The sequence below is a fragment of the Heptranchias perlo genome, unplaced genomic scaffold (genome assembly GCF_035084215.1).
Source record: "Heptranchias perlo isolate sHepPer1 unplaced genomic scaffold, sHepPer1.hap1 HAP1_SCAFFOLD_59, whole genome shotgun sequence".
NCBI classification, from domain to species: Eukaryota; Metazoa; Chordata; class Chondrichthyes; order Hexanchiformes; family Hexanchidae; genus Heptranchias; species Heptranchias perlo.
In genome coordinates, this window is record NW_027139612.1 from 2924819 (window position 1) to 2938849 (window position 14031).

A 14031-nucleotide genomic window follows, 5' to 3' on the forward strand; every position below is an offset into this window, starting at 1 on the left:
GCAGAGAGATTTAGGGGTCCAAGTACAGAAATCATTAAAAGCTAGTGGACAGTTACAAAAATAATTAAAAAGGCTAATAGAATGTCGGCCTTTAATTCAAGAGGGCTGGAATATAAAGGGGTGGAAGTTATGTTCCGGCTGTACAGAGCTCTGGTTAGAGCCCATCTGGAGGACTGCATTCAGTTCTGGGCACTGACCCTCAGGAAGGATATATTGGCCTTGGAAGGGCTGCAGCGCAGATTTACCAGAATGATATCGGGGCTAATAGATTTAAATTATGAGGACAGGTTGGATAGACGAGGCTTGTATTCCCCTGAATATAGAAGATTAAGACGTGACTGCATTGAGGTGTTTCAGATGATGAAAGGATTTGATAGGGCAGATCGAGAGAAACTACTTCCTCTGTTGGGGGAGTCTGGAACAAAGGGGCATAACCTTAAAATTAGAGCTAGGCCGTCCAGGGGTGATGTCAGGAAGCACTTCTTCACAAAAGGGCCGTGGAAATCTGGAACTCTATCCCACAAAAGTCTGTTGAGGCTGGGGCTCAATACGAAATTTCAAAACGGAGTTTGATAGACTTTTGTTCGGCAAGGGTATGAAGGATTCTGGAACCAAGGCGGGTAGATGGAGTTAAGATACAGATCAGCCATGATCTAATTGAATGGCGGAACAGTTGAAGAGCTGAATTGTCTCCTCCTGTTCCTATGTAACAGGCTCGTGTGGCTGAATGGACTTCTCTTGTTCCTATGTAACATGCTCGAGGGGCTGAATGGACTCATCTTGTTCCTTTGTAACATGTGCGAAGGGCTGAATGGCGTCCCGATCCTGTATAACAGTCTCGAAGGGCTGAATGGCCCCCACCTGTTCCAGTGCAACAAGCTCGAGGGGCTTAATGGCCGAATCCTATTACAGTGTTATAGGCTCGCGCTGCTGAATGGCCTTCAGTTCCAGTATAACACGCTCGAGGGGCTGAAGGGCCTGCTGCTATTCCTATGTAACAGGCTTGAGGGGCTGATTGGCCTCCAGGTCTGTTGTAACGGGCTTGGGGCTGAATGGCCTCCTCCTGTTGCTATCTGACAGGCTTGAAGGGTTGATTGACGTCAAGTTCCTGTACAAAAGGCTCGAAGGGCTGAATGGCCTCCTCCTGTTCCTATGTAACAGGCTTGAGGGTCTGACTGGCCTCCAGTTCCGGTGTAATGGGCTCGAGGGGCTGAATGGCCTTCAGTTCCCGTATAACACGATCGAGGGGCGGAGTGGCCTCCTCCTGTTCCTATGTAACAAGCTTGAGGGGCTGATTTGTCACCAGATCTGGTGTAAGGGGCTCGAGGGGCTGAATGGCCTCCTCCATTTGCTATCTGACAGGCTTGAAGGGTTGATTGGCGTCTAGTTCCTGTATATCAGGCTCGAACGGCTGAATGGCCTTCAGTACCCAAATAACAGGCTCGAGGGGCTGAATGGCCTCCTCAATTTGCTATTTGACAGGCTTGAGGGGCTGATTGGCCTCAAGTTGCTGTATAACAGGCTCGAAGTGCTGAATGACCTCCTCCTGATTATATATAACAGGCTTGAGGGGATGACCGGCCTCCAGTAACGATGTAACGGGCTTGAGGGGCTGAATGGCCTCCTCCTTTTCCTGTGTAACATCCTTCAGAGGCTGAATGACCTTCAGTTCCCATATAAGAGGCTTGAAGAGCTTAATGGCCTCCTTCTGTTCCTGTCGAACAGCCGTGAAGGACTTGCCGCCATTTTGTCCAAGATGGCCACCGTACTTACAGCCATTTTGTCCAAGATGTCCGGTGAACTTGCCACCATTTTGTCTAAAAATTCGAGCCGGACCTTTCAGGAGTGAGATTAGAAAACATTTCTACACACAAAGGGTGGTAGAAGTTTTGAATTCCCTTCTGCAAACGTCAATTAATGCTAGCTCAATTGCTAAATTTAGATCTGAGACAGATAGCTTTTGGCAACCAAAGGTGTTAAGTGATATGGGCCAAAGGCGGGTACATGGAGTTAGATCACAGATCAGCCATGATCTTATCAAATGGCGGAGCAGGAACGAGGGGCTGAATGGCCTACTCCTGTTCCTATGTTCCTATGATATTATTTATATGGAATTCCGACAGGCATTTGATAAGGTTCCACACAAGAGTCTGTTGGCAAAAATGAAAGCGCATGGAACTTGAGGCAATGTATTGACATGGGTAGAGAATTGGTTCGGAGATAGGAGACAGAGAGTAGGGATAATGGGTACATACTCCAATTGGCAGGATGCGACTAGTGGTGTCCCCCAGGGATCTGTAACTGGGGCCTCAGCTTGTCACCATATTTATCAATGACTTAGATGAAGGAACAGGGAGTCGTATATCCAAGTTTGCTGATGACACTAAGTTGGGTGGTACAGTGAGTCGTGTGGAATGCGATTGTAAAGTTGCAAAGGGACATTGATAGATTAAGTGAGTGGGAGAAACTATGGCAGATGGAGTTCAATGCGGGGTAATCCACTTTGGACCGATGGTCAGGGTATTTTCCAAATGGTAAGAAGCTCGGAACTGTGGAGAAGCAGAGAGAATTCACGGTTCATTCACATAAATCAGTAAAAGCTAACGGGCGGGTCCAAAAATAATTTAAAAGGCGAACGGAATGTTAGCCTTTATCTCAGGGGGTTGGAATATAAAGAAGTGGAAGTTATGTTCCAGTTATATAAAGCTCTGGTTAGACTGAGTCTGGAGTAACTGCGTTCAGTTTTGGACACTGCACCTCAGGAAGGATAGATTGGCTTTGGAGGGGGTGCAGAGCAGATTCACCAGAATGTTACCTGGGCTAAAAAGGTTAAATTATGAGGACAGGCTGCATAGACTGAGCTCGTATTCCCTCGAGTATAGAAGATTGAAAGGCGGTCTGAGCGAGGTGTTTAACATGTTCAAATGATTCGATAGAATAGAGAGAGAGAATCAATTTCCTCTGGGGAATCAAGAACGAGGTGGACATAACCTTAAAAAATTCGAACCATGCCATTCAGGTTCGAAATCAGGAAGCACTTTTTTACACAAAGGGCAGTAGAAGTCTGGAACGCTGTCCCCCAAAAGGCTGTGGATGCTGGGAGTCAATTGAAGCTTTCAAGACTGAGATCGATAGAGTTTTGTTGGGTAAGGGTATCGAGGGACAGGGAGCAAAGGCAGGTTAATGGATTTCAGTTACAGATCATCTCTGATCTAATTGAAGGGCGGAACAGGTTCAAGGGGCTGAATGGCCTCCTCCTGTTCCCAATGGAAATGTTCAGAATATGCTTTGTTGAGGCTGTGACGTCAGGGTCAAACCCCTGTCCAAACAAGGCAGGCCACATTTGGGAGTTTAATAACTTTGAAATGAACATTTTTCTTTTGTGACTTGTGCAACTTCGATCAATTGAATAGTTATGAAAGAGAATCAATGCAGTCATTCGAACTTCTGGCTGATAACCGAAACAGAGGTTTCTGCAGTGTTGCAGTTATCACGTTTGCTTTATACGTGGAAAGTCCCTGGTTCAATCCCAAGCAGAAACATTATGTTGGGGCAAATTTATTTTTTCTCTGTGAAATAGCCGGTCCTGTTAAATTTCACACAGATTCGTGGTCTCACGAGCATTGAACATTTTCAACCGAGCCCTTAAAAATACAGTGTGTAAAATGAGAAGGGATAAAAAGTTCATCGCACAAAATAAATTATTAAAGTTTGATAACTTCCCTCAGTCGCCTTTCATTCTGCAAAATAACGTTATCGGTTAATTAATGGTGATAAAAACAATGATTGTTTTTTTTTCTTCCCACAGACTTTGAGTCAGTTCATGCGATGAATACAACAAGTGTTCAAAAGTTGCTTCCCTGACCGGGAATCGAACCCGGGCCGCGGCGGTGAGAGCGCCGAATCCTAACCACTAGACCACCAGGGAGCGCTGTTGGTTAGTTTATCAGATGTAATATGGATTTCCCTTTCTCTGTGATTCAGCTTTTAATTATTTTTAGCTCCTGATTGCGGATATTCCCGTGATTAAATAGGAATAAAGTACAATAGGCTCAGGAAAACCCGGGGGAGGTGGCATCCCGCTCACCGAGCCTTTCCAGCAGCACTTATCTTACCAAGCACTGGAGTGAGTGAAACTTTCTCCGGGGGGGTCTCAATGTGGAAAGGGTGGCGAGTGAAAAAGCCGTTTATTAGTCAGGATGGCCGAACGATCTAAGGCGCTGCATTCAAGTTGCAGTTTCCTTTGGAGGCGTGGGTTAGAATCCCACTCCTAACATCAGTTATTTTGACTCCTATTTTATTTGTTGCTTGAGCTGCAGTTGATTTTTCGGCCCAGTTGATTTGCTCTTCCCGCAATAAGCAACCCGGTCTCGATCCACGGCACGTTTTGACGCCCACCGGCTCATCCCAAAACCGAGCTTGAAACGAAAATATGCTTTAAACACAAGGCAACAACTACGGAGAGAACAGACAGTTGGGGAAATGTACCACAGGAACAGGAGTCGGCCATTCAGCCTCTCGAGTCCGCTCCGCCATTTGATCAGATCATGGCTGATCTGTGATCTAACTCCGTATACCTGCCTTTGGCCCATATCCCTTCATACCTTCGGTTGGCAAAAAGCTATCGATCTCAGATTTAAAATTAGAAATTAAGCAAATATCAATTGCAGTTAGGGGAAGAGAGTCCCAAACTTCTTCCATCCTTTGTGTGTACAAGTGTTTTCTAATCTCACTCCTGAAAGATGTAGCTCTAATTTTCAGACTGTGTCCCCTCGTCCTAGAATCCCCAAACAGCGGAAATAGTTTCTCTCTATCCACAAAATGTCAATGACACAGTCAATGAAAGGTGCAGTTCACGAAGGCGGCTCACCAGCCCCTTCTCAAGATCAATTAGGGTTAGGCAATAAATGCTGACCTTGCCATTGACACCCACATCCCATGAATGAAGACAAATGTCGCCTGCACGGCCGAGTAATTTCCTGCTGCTAAACGACGGGAAGAATGAAACCATCGGCTTCAGTCCTTTGAACGAACTGCATACACTTGCCGTCGAGCTCAATCCCCACTTGGTCCTCTGCCCCGAATATCCACTACATCAGAAAATCCTCCATAACATAGAATCACAGCATGAAAACATCACAGAGGGAGGCCATTCGGCCCATCGTGCCTGTGCCAACTCTTTGAAAGAGCTATCCAATTCGACCCACTCCACTTCCCTTTCCCCAAAGCCCTGCAAATTTTTCCCCTTCAAGTATTTATCCAGTTCCCCTTTGAATATTATTATTGAATCTGTTTCCACCACCCTTTCAGGCAGTGCATTCCAGATCATGGCAACTCGCTGCGTAAAACAATTCTCCTCATCTCACCTCTGTTGCCAATTACCTTAAATCTGTGTCCTCTGGTTACCATCCTTTCTGGCACTGGAAATAGTTTCTCCTTATTTATTCTATCAAAACCGTTCATGATTTTGAACAACTCTGTTAAATCTCCCCTCAACCGTCTCTGCTCAAAGGAGAACAACCCCAGCTTCTCCAGTCTCTCCACCTCACTGAAGTCCCTCATCCCTGGCACCATTCTAGAAAATCACCTCTGCACCCTCTGCAAGGCCTTGACATCCTTCCTAAAGTGTGGTGGACAGAATTGAGTGATGGTCAGCTGGGGCCTAACCAGTGATTTATAAAGGTTTAGCATAAGTTCCTTGCTTTTGCACTCTATGCCTCTATTAATAAAGTCAAAGATTCCGGATTTTTTTTTTTACAATCTATTCAACTTGCCCTGCCACTTTCAAAGATTTGTGTATGTATGCCCCCAGGCCACTCTGCTCCTGCACCCCTTTAAAATTGCACCATTAAGTTTAAAGAGCTGGCACAGGCACGATGGGCCGAATGGCCTCCTGTGGTTCTATGATTCTATGTTTTTGATTACACCTCTATGAAGCGCTTTGGGATATCCCACAGAAGTGTGAGTCAGCAGTTCACTTTCTCCCTTAACACTTCCATCTGACCTGGGCTGGATTAAATAGATGTTTTCGTGGTGTAATGGTTATCATGTTGGCCACACACGCGAAAAACTTTCGGTTTAATCCCGGGTCAGAAACAATTTGCTGGAACTTGCTCCTCAGAAACTTCCAGGCGCGAACTTTCTCTCGCGTAAATTGGGCTGCAATCCTTTCACATTCAACAACGACTGCACCAGATTCCTCGTCTCATAACGACTGAACACTTTGAAGCAGACTCCTAAAATAAAGTGCGTAAAATGAGAAGGGGTGAAAGTCAGAAAAGTTATCGTAGTTTCGACAGTCACTCGGCAAACTTGTTCGCATTTCGTTCATTGCGAAACGAAAAGTTGTGGGTTTATTAATGGTAATTAAAAGAATCATCTGAGATACTTGAATTATTTTGTGTCATTAAGTGAACTGTTTTGTAAAAACAAATTCCCAGACTCGGAATCGAATCCAGGCCGCAGCGTTGAGAGCACCGAATCCTCACCACTATACCACCAGGGAGCGCTGTACCGTTTATTTGCCATAGTTAAACATATATTGGGCTGTTGCCATGTTAGATTTAAAATATATTTCTCATTTGTTAGATGTAAAAGCATTTAATGACTGCTGCTTACAAATGTATTTACATGTATCTGTATTATTTATTCATTTATTGGGGTGTATATATTGCAAATGTATTTACATGTATCTGTATTATTTATTCATTTATTGGGGTGAATATATTGTAAATGTATTTTCTGGATATTTATTTCTCTATGTCTTATTTTTCATTACACACAATACATAACACAGATACACAGAGATATAATGATAACCACCACACAGTCACACCCAAATGTATTTATAAGCGTCACAGATGCAATCATATATATTTATAACAAGATATATCATATTGTAAAAATAATCAAAATATTTTATAAATGGCATAAACACTCACTTTATAAAACCGCATGACATCCATTTATTCACATCCAGAGTTTAAGTTTTCACACCGTCCTGTTAGCAGTCCTGAACAAATTCCACACATCGAAAGTCTCAGCGTTTTTTCAGATGCTGCCCGTCCTGTTCTGCATTTTGAGCAGTTCCTTTCCTGTGATGTGATGATTCTGGGTGCCGGGTGTGTGTAATTGGATTTGTTGCAGTCATGTTGCCGCGGACAGGTGAAGGCTGCTTCTGAGGCTGCCTGACACCCGGTGGGAGTGAGCGGGGATTTGGTCATCTGAAATAAATGAAACGATGTATGAGAATTGTTCATAAAGGTAAACATCCAGCTCTCTGTCATCCGTCCTCGTGACGCAACGGTAGCGCGTCTGATTCCACATCAGAAGGTGGCGTGTTGGGATCACACTTGTTTTTAGCGCTGGGAGGAGTCTGAATAATTCCGGAATTCATATTGCATTCCCTTTTTCACAATAAACAGAACCCTGCTCTGAATTCTGCCTCACTCGTTCCCCAGTGTCAGGGAGAGAAGCGTCTGATTCCCTCATTTCTTTATTGCAAGAAACATACACAAACACACTTATTAATTCAAAATCAGCCTGCAGCTCCACACGCACAGAGATAATCACAGCCAGAGAGACAGGCAAACACCAGGAAATACACAAGCCGGTTTCTCAGAGAATTGCCTGTACCTTCACGGTCGAATGTAAGGGCTTTTGTTGTTCGCTTTCGTTCCACACCTTGGAATTCAGGAGAATCTGGTACATGGTTTGTCGGACAAGGCACGGGCGCGATGGCCCGAATGGCCTGCTTCTGAGCTGTATCCTTCCACGATTCTGAACTCAGCCCCTCGGGGGGAGCCAGCAGCTGCCTCGCTGCAATAACAGACCAAATAGCACCATTTCAGCAGGCCCGGCTAGCTCAGTCGGTAGAGCATGCGACTTTTAATTTCAGGGTCGTGGGTTCGAGCCCCACGTTAGGCGAATTCTGTTTTGAAGTTTTACGCTGCTTCCCCGAGTGAACCCTCCGCTTGCTTGACTGTCAGTGCAAGAGACGATTCTGTCAGTGCCGCCTCGTGTGCAATGGTCAAAACATGAAAAGGAGCAGAAGGTTATTTGGGGTTCAGATAAACAAACCTCTCTGATGAGCCTGGGATTTTGTCAGCGGTTGCTGCCTCCCCTTCATCTCTTGCTCTCTTACGAGGCAGTTGCTCCAGTTTCAATTTACAAACTGGGTGAGTTGGTGATCGGGTGTAGGAGAGCTGGTTTGTGATCTGAGCAGGAGACTCAGCGGCCCCGGGTGAGACAGAGAAAAAAATCAGTCCAGTCCCGGCCCCAATCTGCGGATGTGGAAGCAAACACGGGAGGAGGGTGCGGTGTGAGGTCCCTGTCAAATCAACTGCCCGAACAAAGCTGGCCACAGTCACAGAATCAGAATGGCTACTCCCTGAGGGTGGGGGAGAGCCGATTCATGTGGAAAAGGATCCGGACGAGAATGATCTGATTCATAAGGTTAGGGGAGGGAAATTAGGGAGCTCCTTCGGAACGTTAATTATTTGAAAATGAAGACGTTTTCCTGTGTAGCTTGTGTTGTTTTGATGAATGACATTTTTGTATAAAGGCATCCGTAGAGAAGGATTGAGAGCTTTTAGGACTAGAGGGGAAACAGAGGAGATTTTTTTTTCACACCGAGGGTTGTTCCGATCTGGTAGCCACTCCCTGAAAGGGTGGTGGAAGCAGCTTTCATAGGAACTTTCAAAAGGCAATTGGACAGGTACTTGAAGAGGACTGATTTGCAAGGTTACGGGGAAAAGGCTGGGTTTTTTGGATTAAATTGGACAGCTCTTTCAAAGAGTAGGCAGGGCAACACGGCCGAATGGCCTCCTTCTGTGCTGTAATATTCTACGATTCCATTCCATGATTTTAGTGTGGGACAGGACAGGTGTTGTTTAAAGAGAAGTAAATCTGTCCCAATCAGAGAAGAGAGAGGTGACTGGTCAGTTCCCCTCTGTCCAGTATAAATCACCAGCGGTTTTTTGTGGTGTCGTGGTTATCAGTTCGCGTTACACGCGAACGGCCCTTGCAATTTATGTTGCAATTGCTGTTTACATTCTATATTAATGACTGAGATGAGGGGACCGAGTGTAATGTATCCAAGTTTGCTGATGATACAAAGGTAGGTGGGAAAGTAAGCCGTGAGGAGGACGCAAAGGGAGGTGGACAGGTTAAGTGATTGGGTAAGAGGGTGGCAGTTGTGGTATAAGGTGGGAAAATGTGAAATTATCCACTTTGGTAGGAAGAATCGAAAGCAGAATACTTTTTAAAAGGTGAGAGTCCAATATATGTTGGTATTCAGAGGGAGTTGTGTGATTTAATTGAGGTGTACAAAATTATGAAGGGCCGAGATAGAGTGGATGGGATGGACCTATTTACCTTAGCAGGAAGGTCAATAACCAGGGGGCATAGATGTAAAGTGATTGGTGGAAGGATTAGAGGGGAGCTGAGGAGAATTATTTTTGCCCAGAGGGTGGCAGGAGTCTGGAACTGACTGCCTGAAAGGATGGTAGAGGCAGAATCCCTCGTTACATTTAAATAATACTTGGATATGCACCTGAATTGGCGTAACCAAAAAGGCTCCGGACCGAGCGCTGGAAAGTAGGATTCGGCTGAGTGGCGCATTTTCGGCCGGCGCGGACATGATGGGCCGAATGGCCTCCTTCTGTGTTGAACATTTGCTGTGATTCTCCAAAATTGGCATTTGTTTTTTGTAACAGCAAGTCCTCTGATCAGGAATCGAATCAAGGCTCTGGCAGTGAGAATGCCGAATCCTAACCACGACACCACCAGAAAACACATGTCAGGTTTTTAAATATATCTGGGAGTGTTTGTATTAGGTTCAAATAATATTTCTGGTTTTGTGACTCTGTTCGTCGCAAATGTATTTACATATACCTGTATTATTTATTTATTTATTGGGGTGCATATATACTAAAGCTACTTTTGGCGCTGATAAGAGTCTGTATAATTCCGCAATTCATGCTTTAGTTGCGTTTTCACTGGTTCCCCAGTGTCAGGGAGGAAAGTGTCTGATGCGCTCTCTTATTTAATGCTACTAACAGAAGACAAACACTCGTATTCGTTCAAAATCAACCTGCAGATGGACACACACACACAGATAAACACAGCCAATGATATGGACGTTATCTTGGGATTGCTGCACATGGACACCCAGGGGCGAGTTTACTGCAATGACAGACAAGAGTGGTTGGGTTTCTCAGGCCCGGCTCGCTCAGTCGGTGGAACATAACACTCTTAATCTCAGAATCGTGGATTCGAGCTCCCCGTTGGGCGAATTCGCTTTTAAACTTTTAATGTTGCTTTCAGGGGTGAACCCAAGCTCTGACTCCCCCCGACCTCCCGTGCAGTGTCACCGCGCACATTGTGGCCGCGCCCGGGCTGATTTCTCGCTCTCTCACCCGGGACCGCTGAGTCTGGTGGACCGTGATCACCAACTCACCCAGTTTGTAAATTTAAACCGGAACTGGTGTCTCGCAAAGCGCAAGAAAACTGGGGAAGGCTGCAACCTCTGACAAAATCTCATTCCCATTAGAGATTTGTGTATCTGAACCCCAAACACTTTCTTCACCTTTTAAAAATTTTGACATTCACTGCACAGGACGCAGCACCAAGAGGCTCGTCTCTTACACTCACAGTGATGCGTAGGGCCGTTTTCACTCGTAAAACAGCTATTGTCATATTGTGATATTGTCTTAGACTCCCTCACCAGCGGAAAGGGTTTGTCTATCTACCTTTCAAAATCATAAAAAGACTTCTATATTCCAGGAGATACAAGTATGTAACCGCTCCTCATAATTTAACCCTTCGTGCTCTGCTAACATTCTGGTGAATCTGAGCTGCGCTCCTTCCAAGGCCAATATACCCTTTTAGAGTAAAAGGGAATCAAACTTGAAATGAGCGTCACTGAGGATCAGTTTTCTCTCACTCAAAGTTATCTGTTTCGTGAATTAAAAGATGCAGCTTTTCAAGAATAAGGGAGCAGCCACTGTCGCCCTTTTTGGCACGAGAAAAAATCTCCTCCGTGGATGTTTATGGAGAGCAAGTTTCAAAACAATGTTTACACTCGGGAGCTTTTCGCATGTGAAGCAAACGCGATAACCACGACACTACGGAAAGCGCTGCTATCTCATTAAAAACAATGGGGAACTGACTTAGTCTCCTATCTCTGTTCTGACTTGGAATGCGTTGCTTCTCCGTCCAGCAAAACTTAATATGTTACAACACAGAAGGAGATCATTCGGCCCATCGTGCCTGTGCTAGTTCTTTGAAAGAGCTATCCAAGATGTCTCACCACCATAAGCTTTTTCCTCATAAGCCCTGCAAATTGTTTTCCTTTTCAAGTATTTATCCAATCCCGTTTTGAAAATTACTATTGTCTTTCAGGCAGCGCATTCCAGATCATAACAACTCGCTGTGTAAATTATGTTCCCTCATGTCGCCACAGGCTCTTTTGCCAATTACCTTAAATCTGTGTCCTCTGGTTACCGACCCTTCTGCAACTGAAAACAGTTTCTCCTTATTTGCTCTGTCAAAACCTTTCATTATTTTGAACAACTCTTTCAAATCTCCCCTTAATCTTCTGCGCTTTCAGGGGATAATCCCAGATTCTCCAGTCTCACCACATAACTGAAGTGCCTCATCCCTGTTACCATTCCAGTAAATCTCCTCTGCACCCTCTACAAGGCCTTGACATCTTTCCTAAAGTGCGGTGCTCAGAATTGAATACAATGCTCCAGCTGCAGTCTAACCAGTGTTTTATAAACGTTTAGCATAACTGTGCTGCTTTTGTACTCTATGCCTCTATTATTAAAGTCCATTTCACCAGGCTTTCTATGTCCTCCTGAAGTCTGATACGATCCACCACATTGTTTACTACATTCCCGAGATTCGTGTCATCTGCAATCTTTCAAATTATACCCTGTATACTCATGTCCAGGTCATTAATGTATGTATCAAAAATGAAAAAGTTTTGCAGTGTGACTTGTGTGATTTTAAACCTAATTTATACAACATCTTCTCATAATTTAACTTATTGCACCCTGGTAACAATCTGGTGAATTTTTGCTGCCATCCTTCCAAGGCCAATATATCCTTTCAGATTAAAAGGGTATAAACTTGAAATAAGCCTCACTGTGGATCAGTGTTCGCTCATTCAAAGTTATCTGTTGAGTGAAATAAAAGAAAGCGCTTTTAAAGAATAAGGAAGCATCCACTATCGCCCATTTTGACAAGTCTATTTTGTGGCACTTTATCAACCGTCTTTTGAAAGGCCATTTACACAACATCAACCACATTGCCCTCATCAGCCCTCTCTGTCAATTCATCACGAAACTCAATCACGATTTGCCTTTAATAAATCCAAAGTGGCTTTCCTGTCCAAATGACTATTAATTTTGTCCCAGATTATCATTTCTAAAACCTTCCCACCATCGTGGTGAAACTGACTGGCCTCTCGTTGTTGGGTTTATCCTTACACCCTTTTTTGAACAAGGGTGTAACATCTGCAATTCTCCAGTTCTGTGGCAGCAAACCCTGTATCTAAGGAGGATTGAAAGATTATGGCCAGGACCTCTGCAATTTACACCCTTACTTCCCTCAGCAACCTAGCATGCATCCCATTCGGACCAGGTGACTTATCTACTTTAAGTACAGCCAGCCTTTCTACGATCTCCTCTTTATCAATTTTCACCCCATCCAGTATCTCAACTACCTCCCCATTTAATGTGATTTACTGTGATTAGGCAGCATTTTCTACCTCGGTAAAGACAGATGCAAAATACTCATTTAGAACCTCAGCCATGCCCTGTGCCTTCATGTGTAGATCTCCTTTTTGGTCCCTAATCGTTCTTACCCCTCCTCTCACTACCAGTTTGCTATTTATATGCCTATAGACGACTTGTAATGACTTGATGAAGGGATCGAGTGTAATGTCTCCAGGTTTGTTGAAGATACAAATCTAGGTGGGAAAGTAAGCTGTGAAGAGGACACAAAGAGTCTACAAAGGGATACAGACAGGTTAAGCGTGTGGGCAAGAATGTGGCAGATGGAGTATAATGTGGGGAAATGTAAGGTTATTCACTTTGGTAGGAAGAACAGAGAACTGAATATTTTTGAAATGGTGAGAAACTATGAAATGTTGATGTCCAGAGAAACTTGAGTGCCTGGACACCTGAACTCCAGGTTGTGCTAACCTAGTATAATCATCCAAAACCTGATGACGGAGAAAGTCTAAAAAAAACTAAGACAATAAACAACCCTTGGTGGTTTCTGAGAGTCAGCAAAGTGGGATGGTTTACGACCATGAGTTAAGATCAGTGGTGCTTACGTACAGAACAATGCAGCCGAATCGTATAAAGATAGGGCATGCTCCCTTCTCAGATGTTAGAGCTCTCAATGGGGGATAGTCAGAAGTCCATTTCCACAGGCAGTCCGCAAAGGTCAGGTCTGATCTACCTGGATTCGCAGACAGTCCAGGTTGTGTTGATTGCTTGTCATTAATGTAATCTGTAGACAGTTGTATTATAATAATAATACTGTTGAATGTAATGTTGAAGACACCTGTCGTGCAACTCTGTTGTAATCAGTCTATTAAAATTGCTATTTTGTAACCACTCGGGCTAATTTCAAGCGGAAGTTATTGTTGATGGATTAACAACCCATAGTTGCGACAGTAACGGGAGAAATCCGCAAACAAACATTCACTTTAAATAGAAGCATCACACCCATAATTTATATTTTCACACGTTCATTTTTGCAGTTCTCACCAAAGTCCAAACATCGAAAGTCCACGTGTTTTTCAGAAGATTCCCATCCTGTTATGTATTTTGAGCAGTTTCCTACATGTATAAACATCACACCCATAGTTTATATTTTCACACGTTCTTTTTTGCAGTTCTAATCGAAGTCGAAACACGGAAAGTCGAAATGTTTTTCAGAAGATCCCCTCCTGTTATGTACCTTGAGCAGTTTCCCACATCCATTTCCTGTGATGTGATAATTCTGGGTGCAGGA

At 44.2% G+C, this 14031-nt stretch overlaps 2 non-coding genes across 2 annotated transcripts; one reads left to right on the top strand and one right to left on the bottom strand.

The window, feature by feature from the left end:
- Window positions 1-3856: 3856 nt before the first annotated feature.
- Window positions 3857-3928, bottom strand: trnae-cuc (transfer RNA glutamic acid (anticodon CUC)). The gene has a single exon. It is a non-coding gene; the product is annotated as a tRNA-Glu (tRNA).
- Window positions 3929-7853: 3925 nt separating this feature from the next.
- trnak-uuu (transfer RNA lysine (anticodon UUU)) lies at window positions 7854-7926 on the top strand. The gene has a single exon. It is a non-coding gene; the product is annotated as a tRNA-Lys (tRNA).
- Window positions 7927-14031: the final 6105 nt, after the last annotated feature.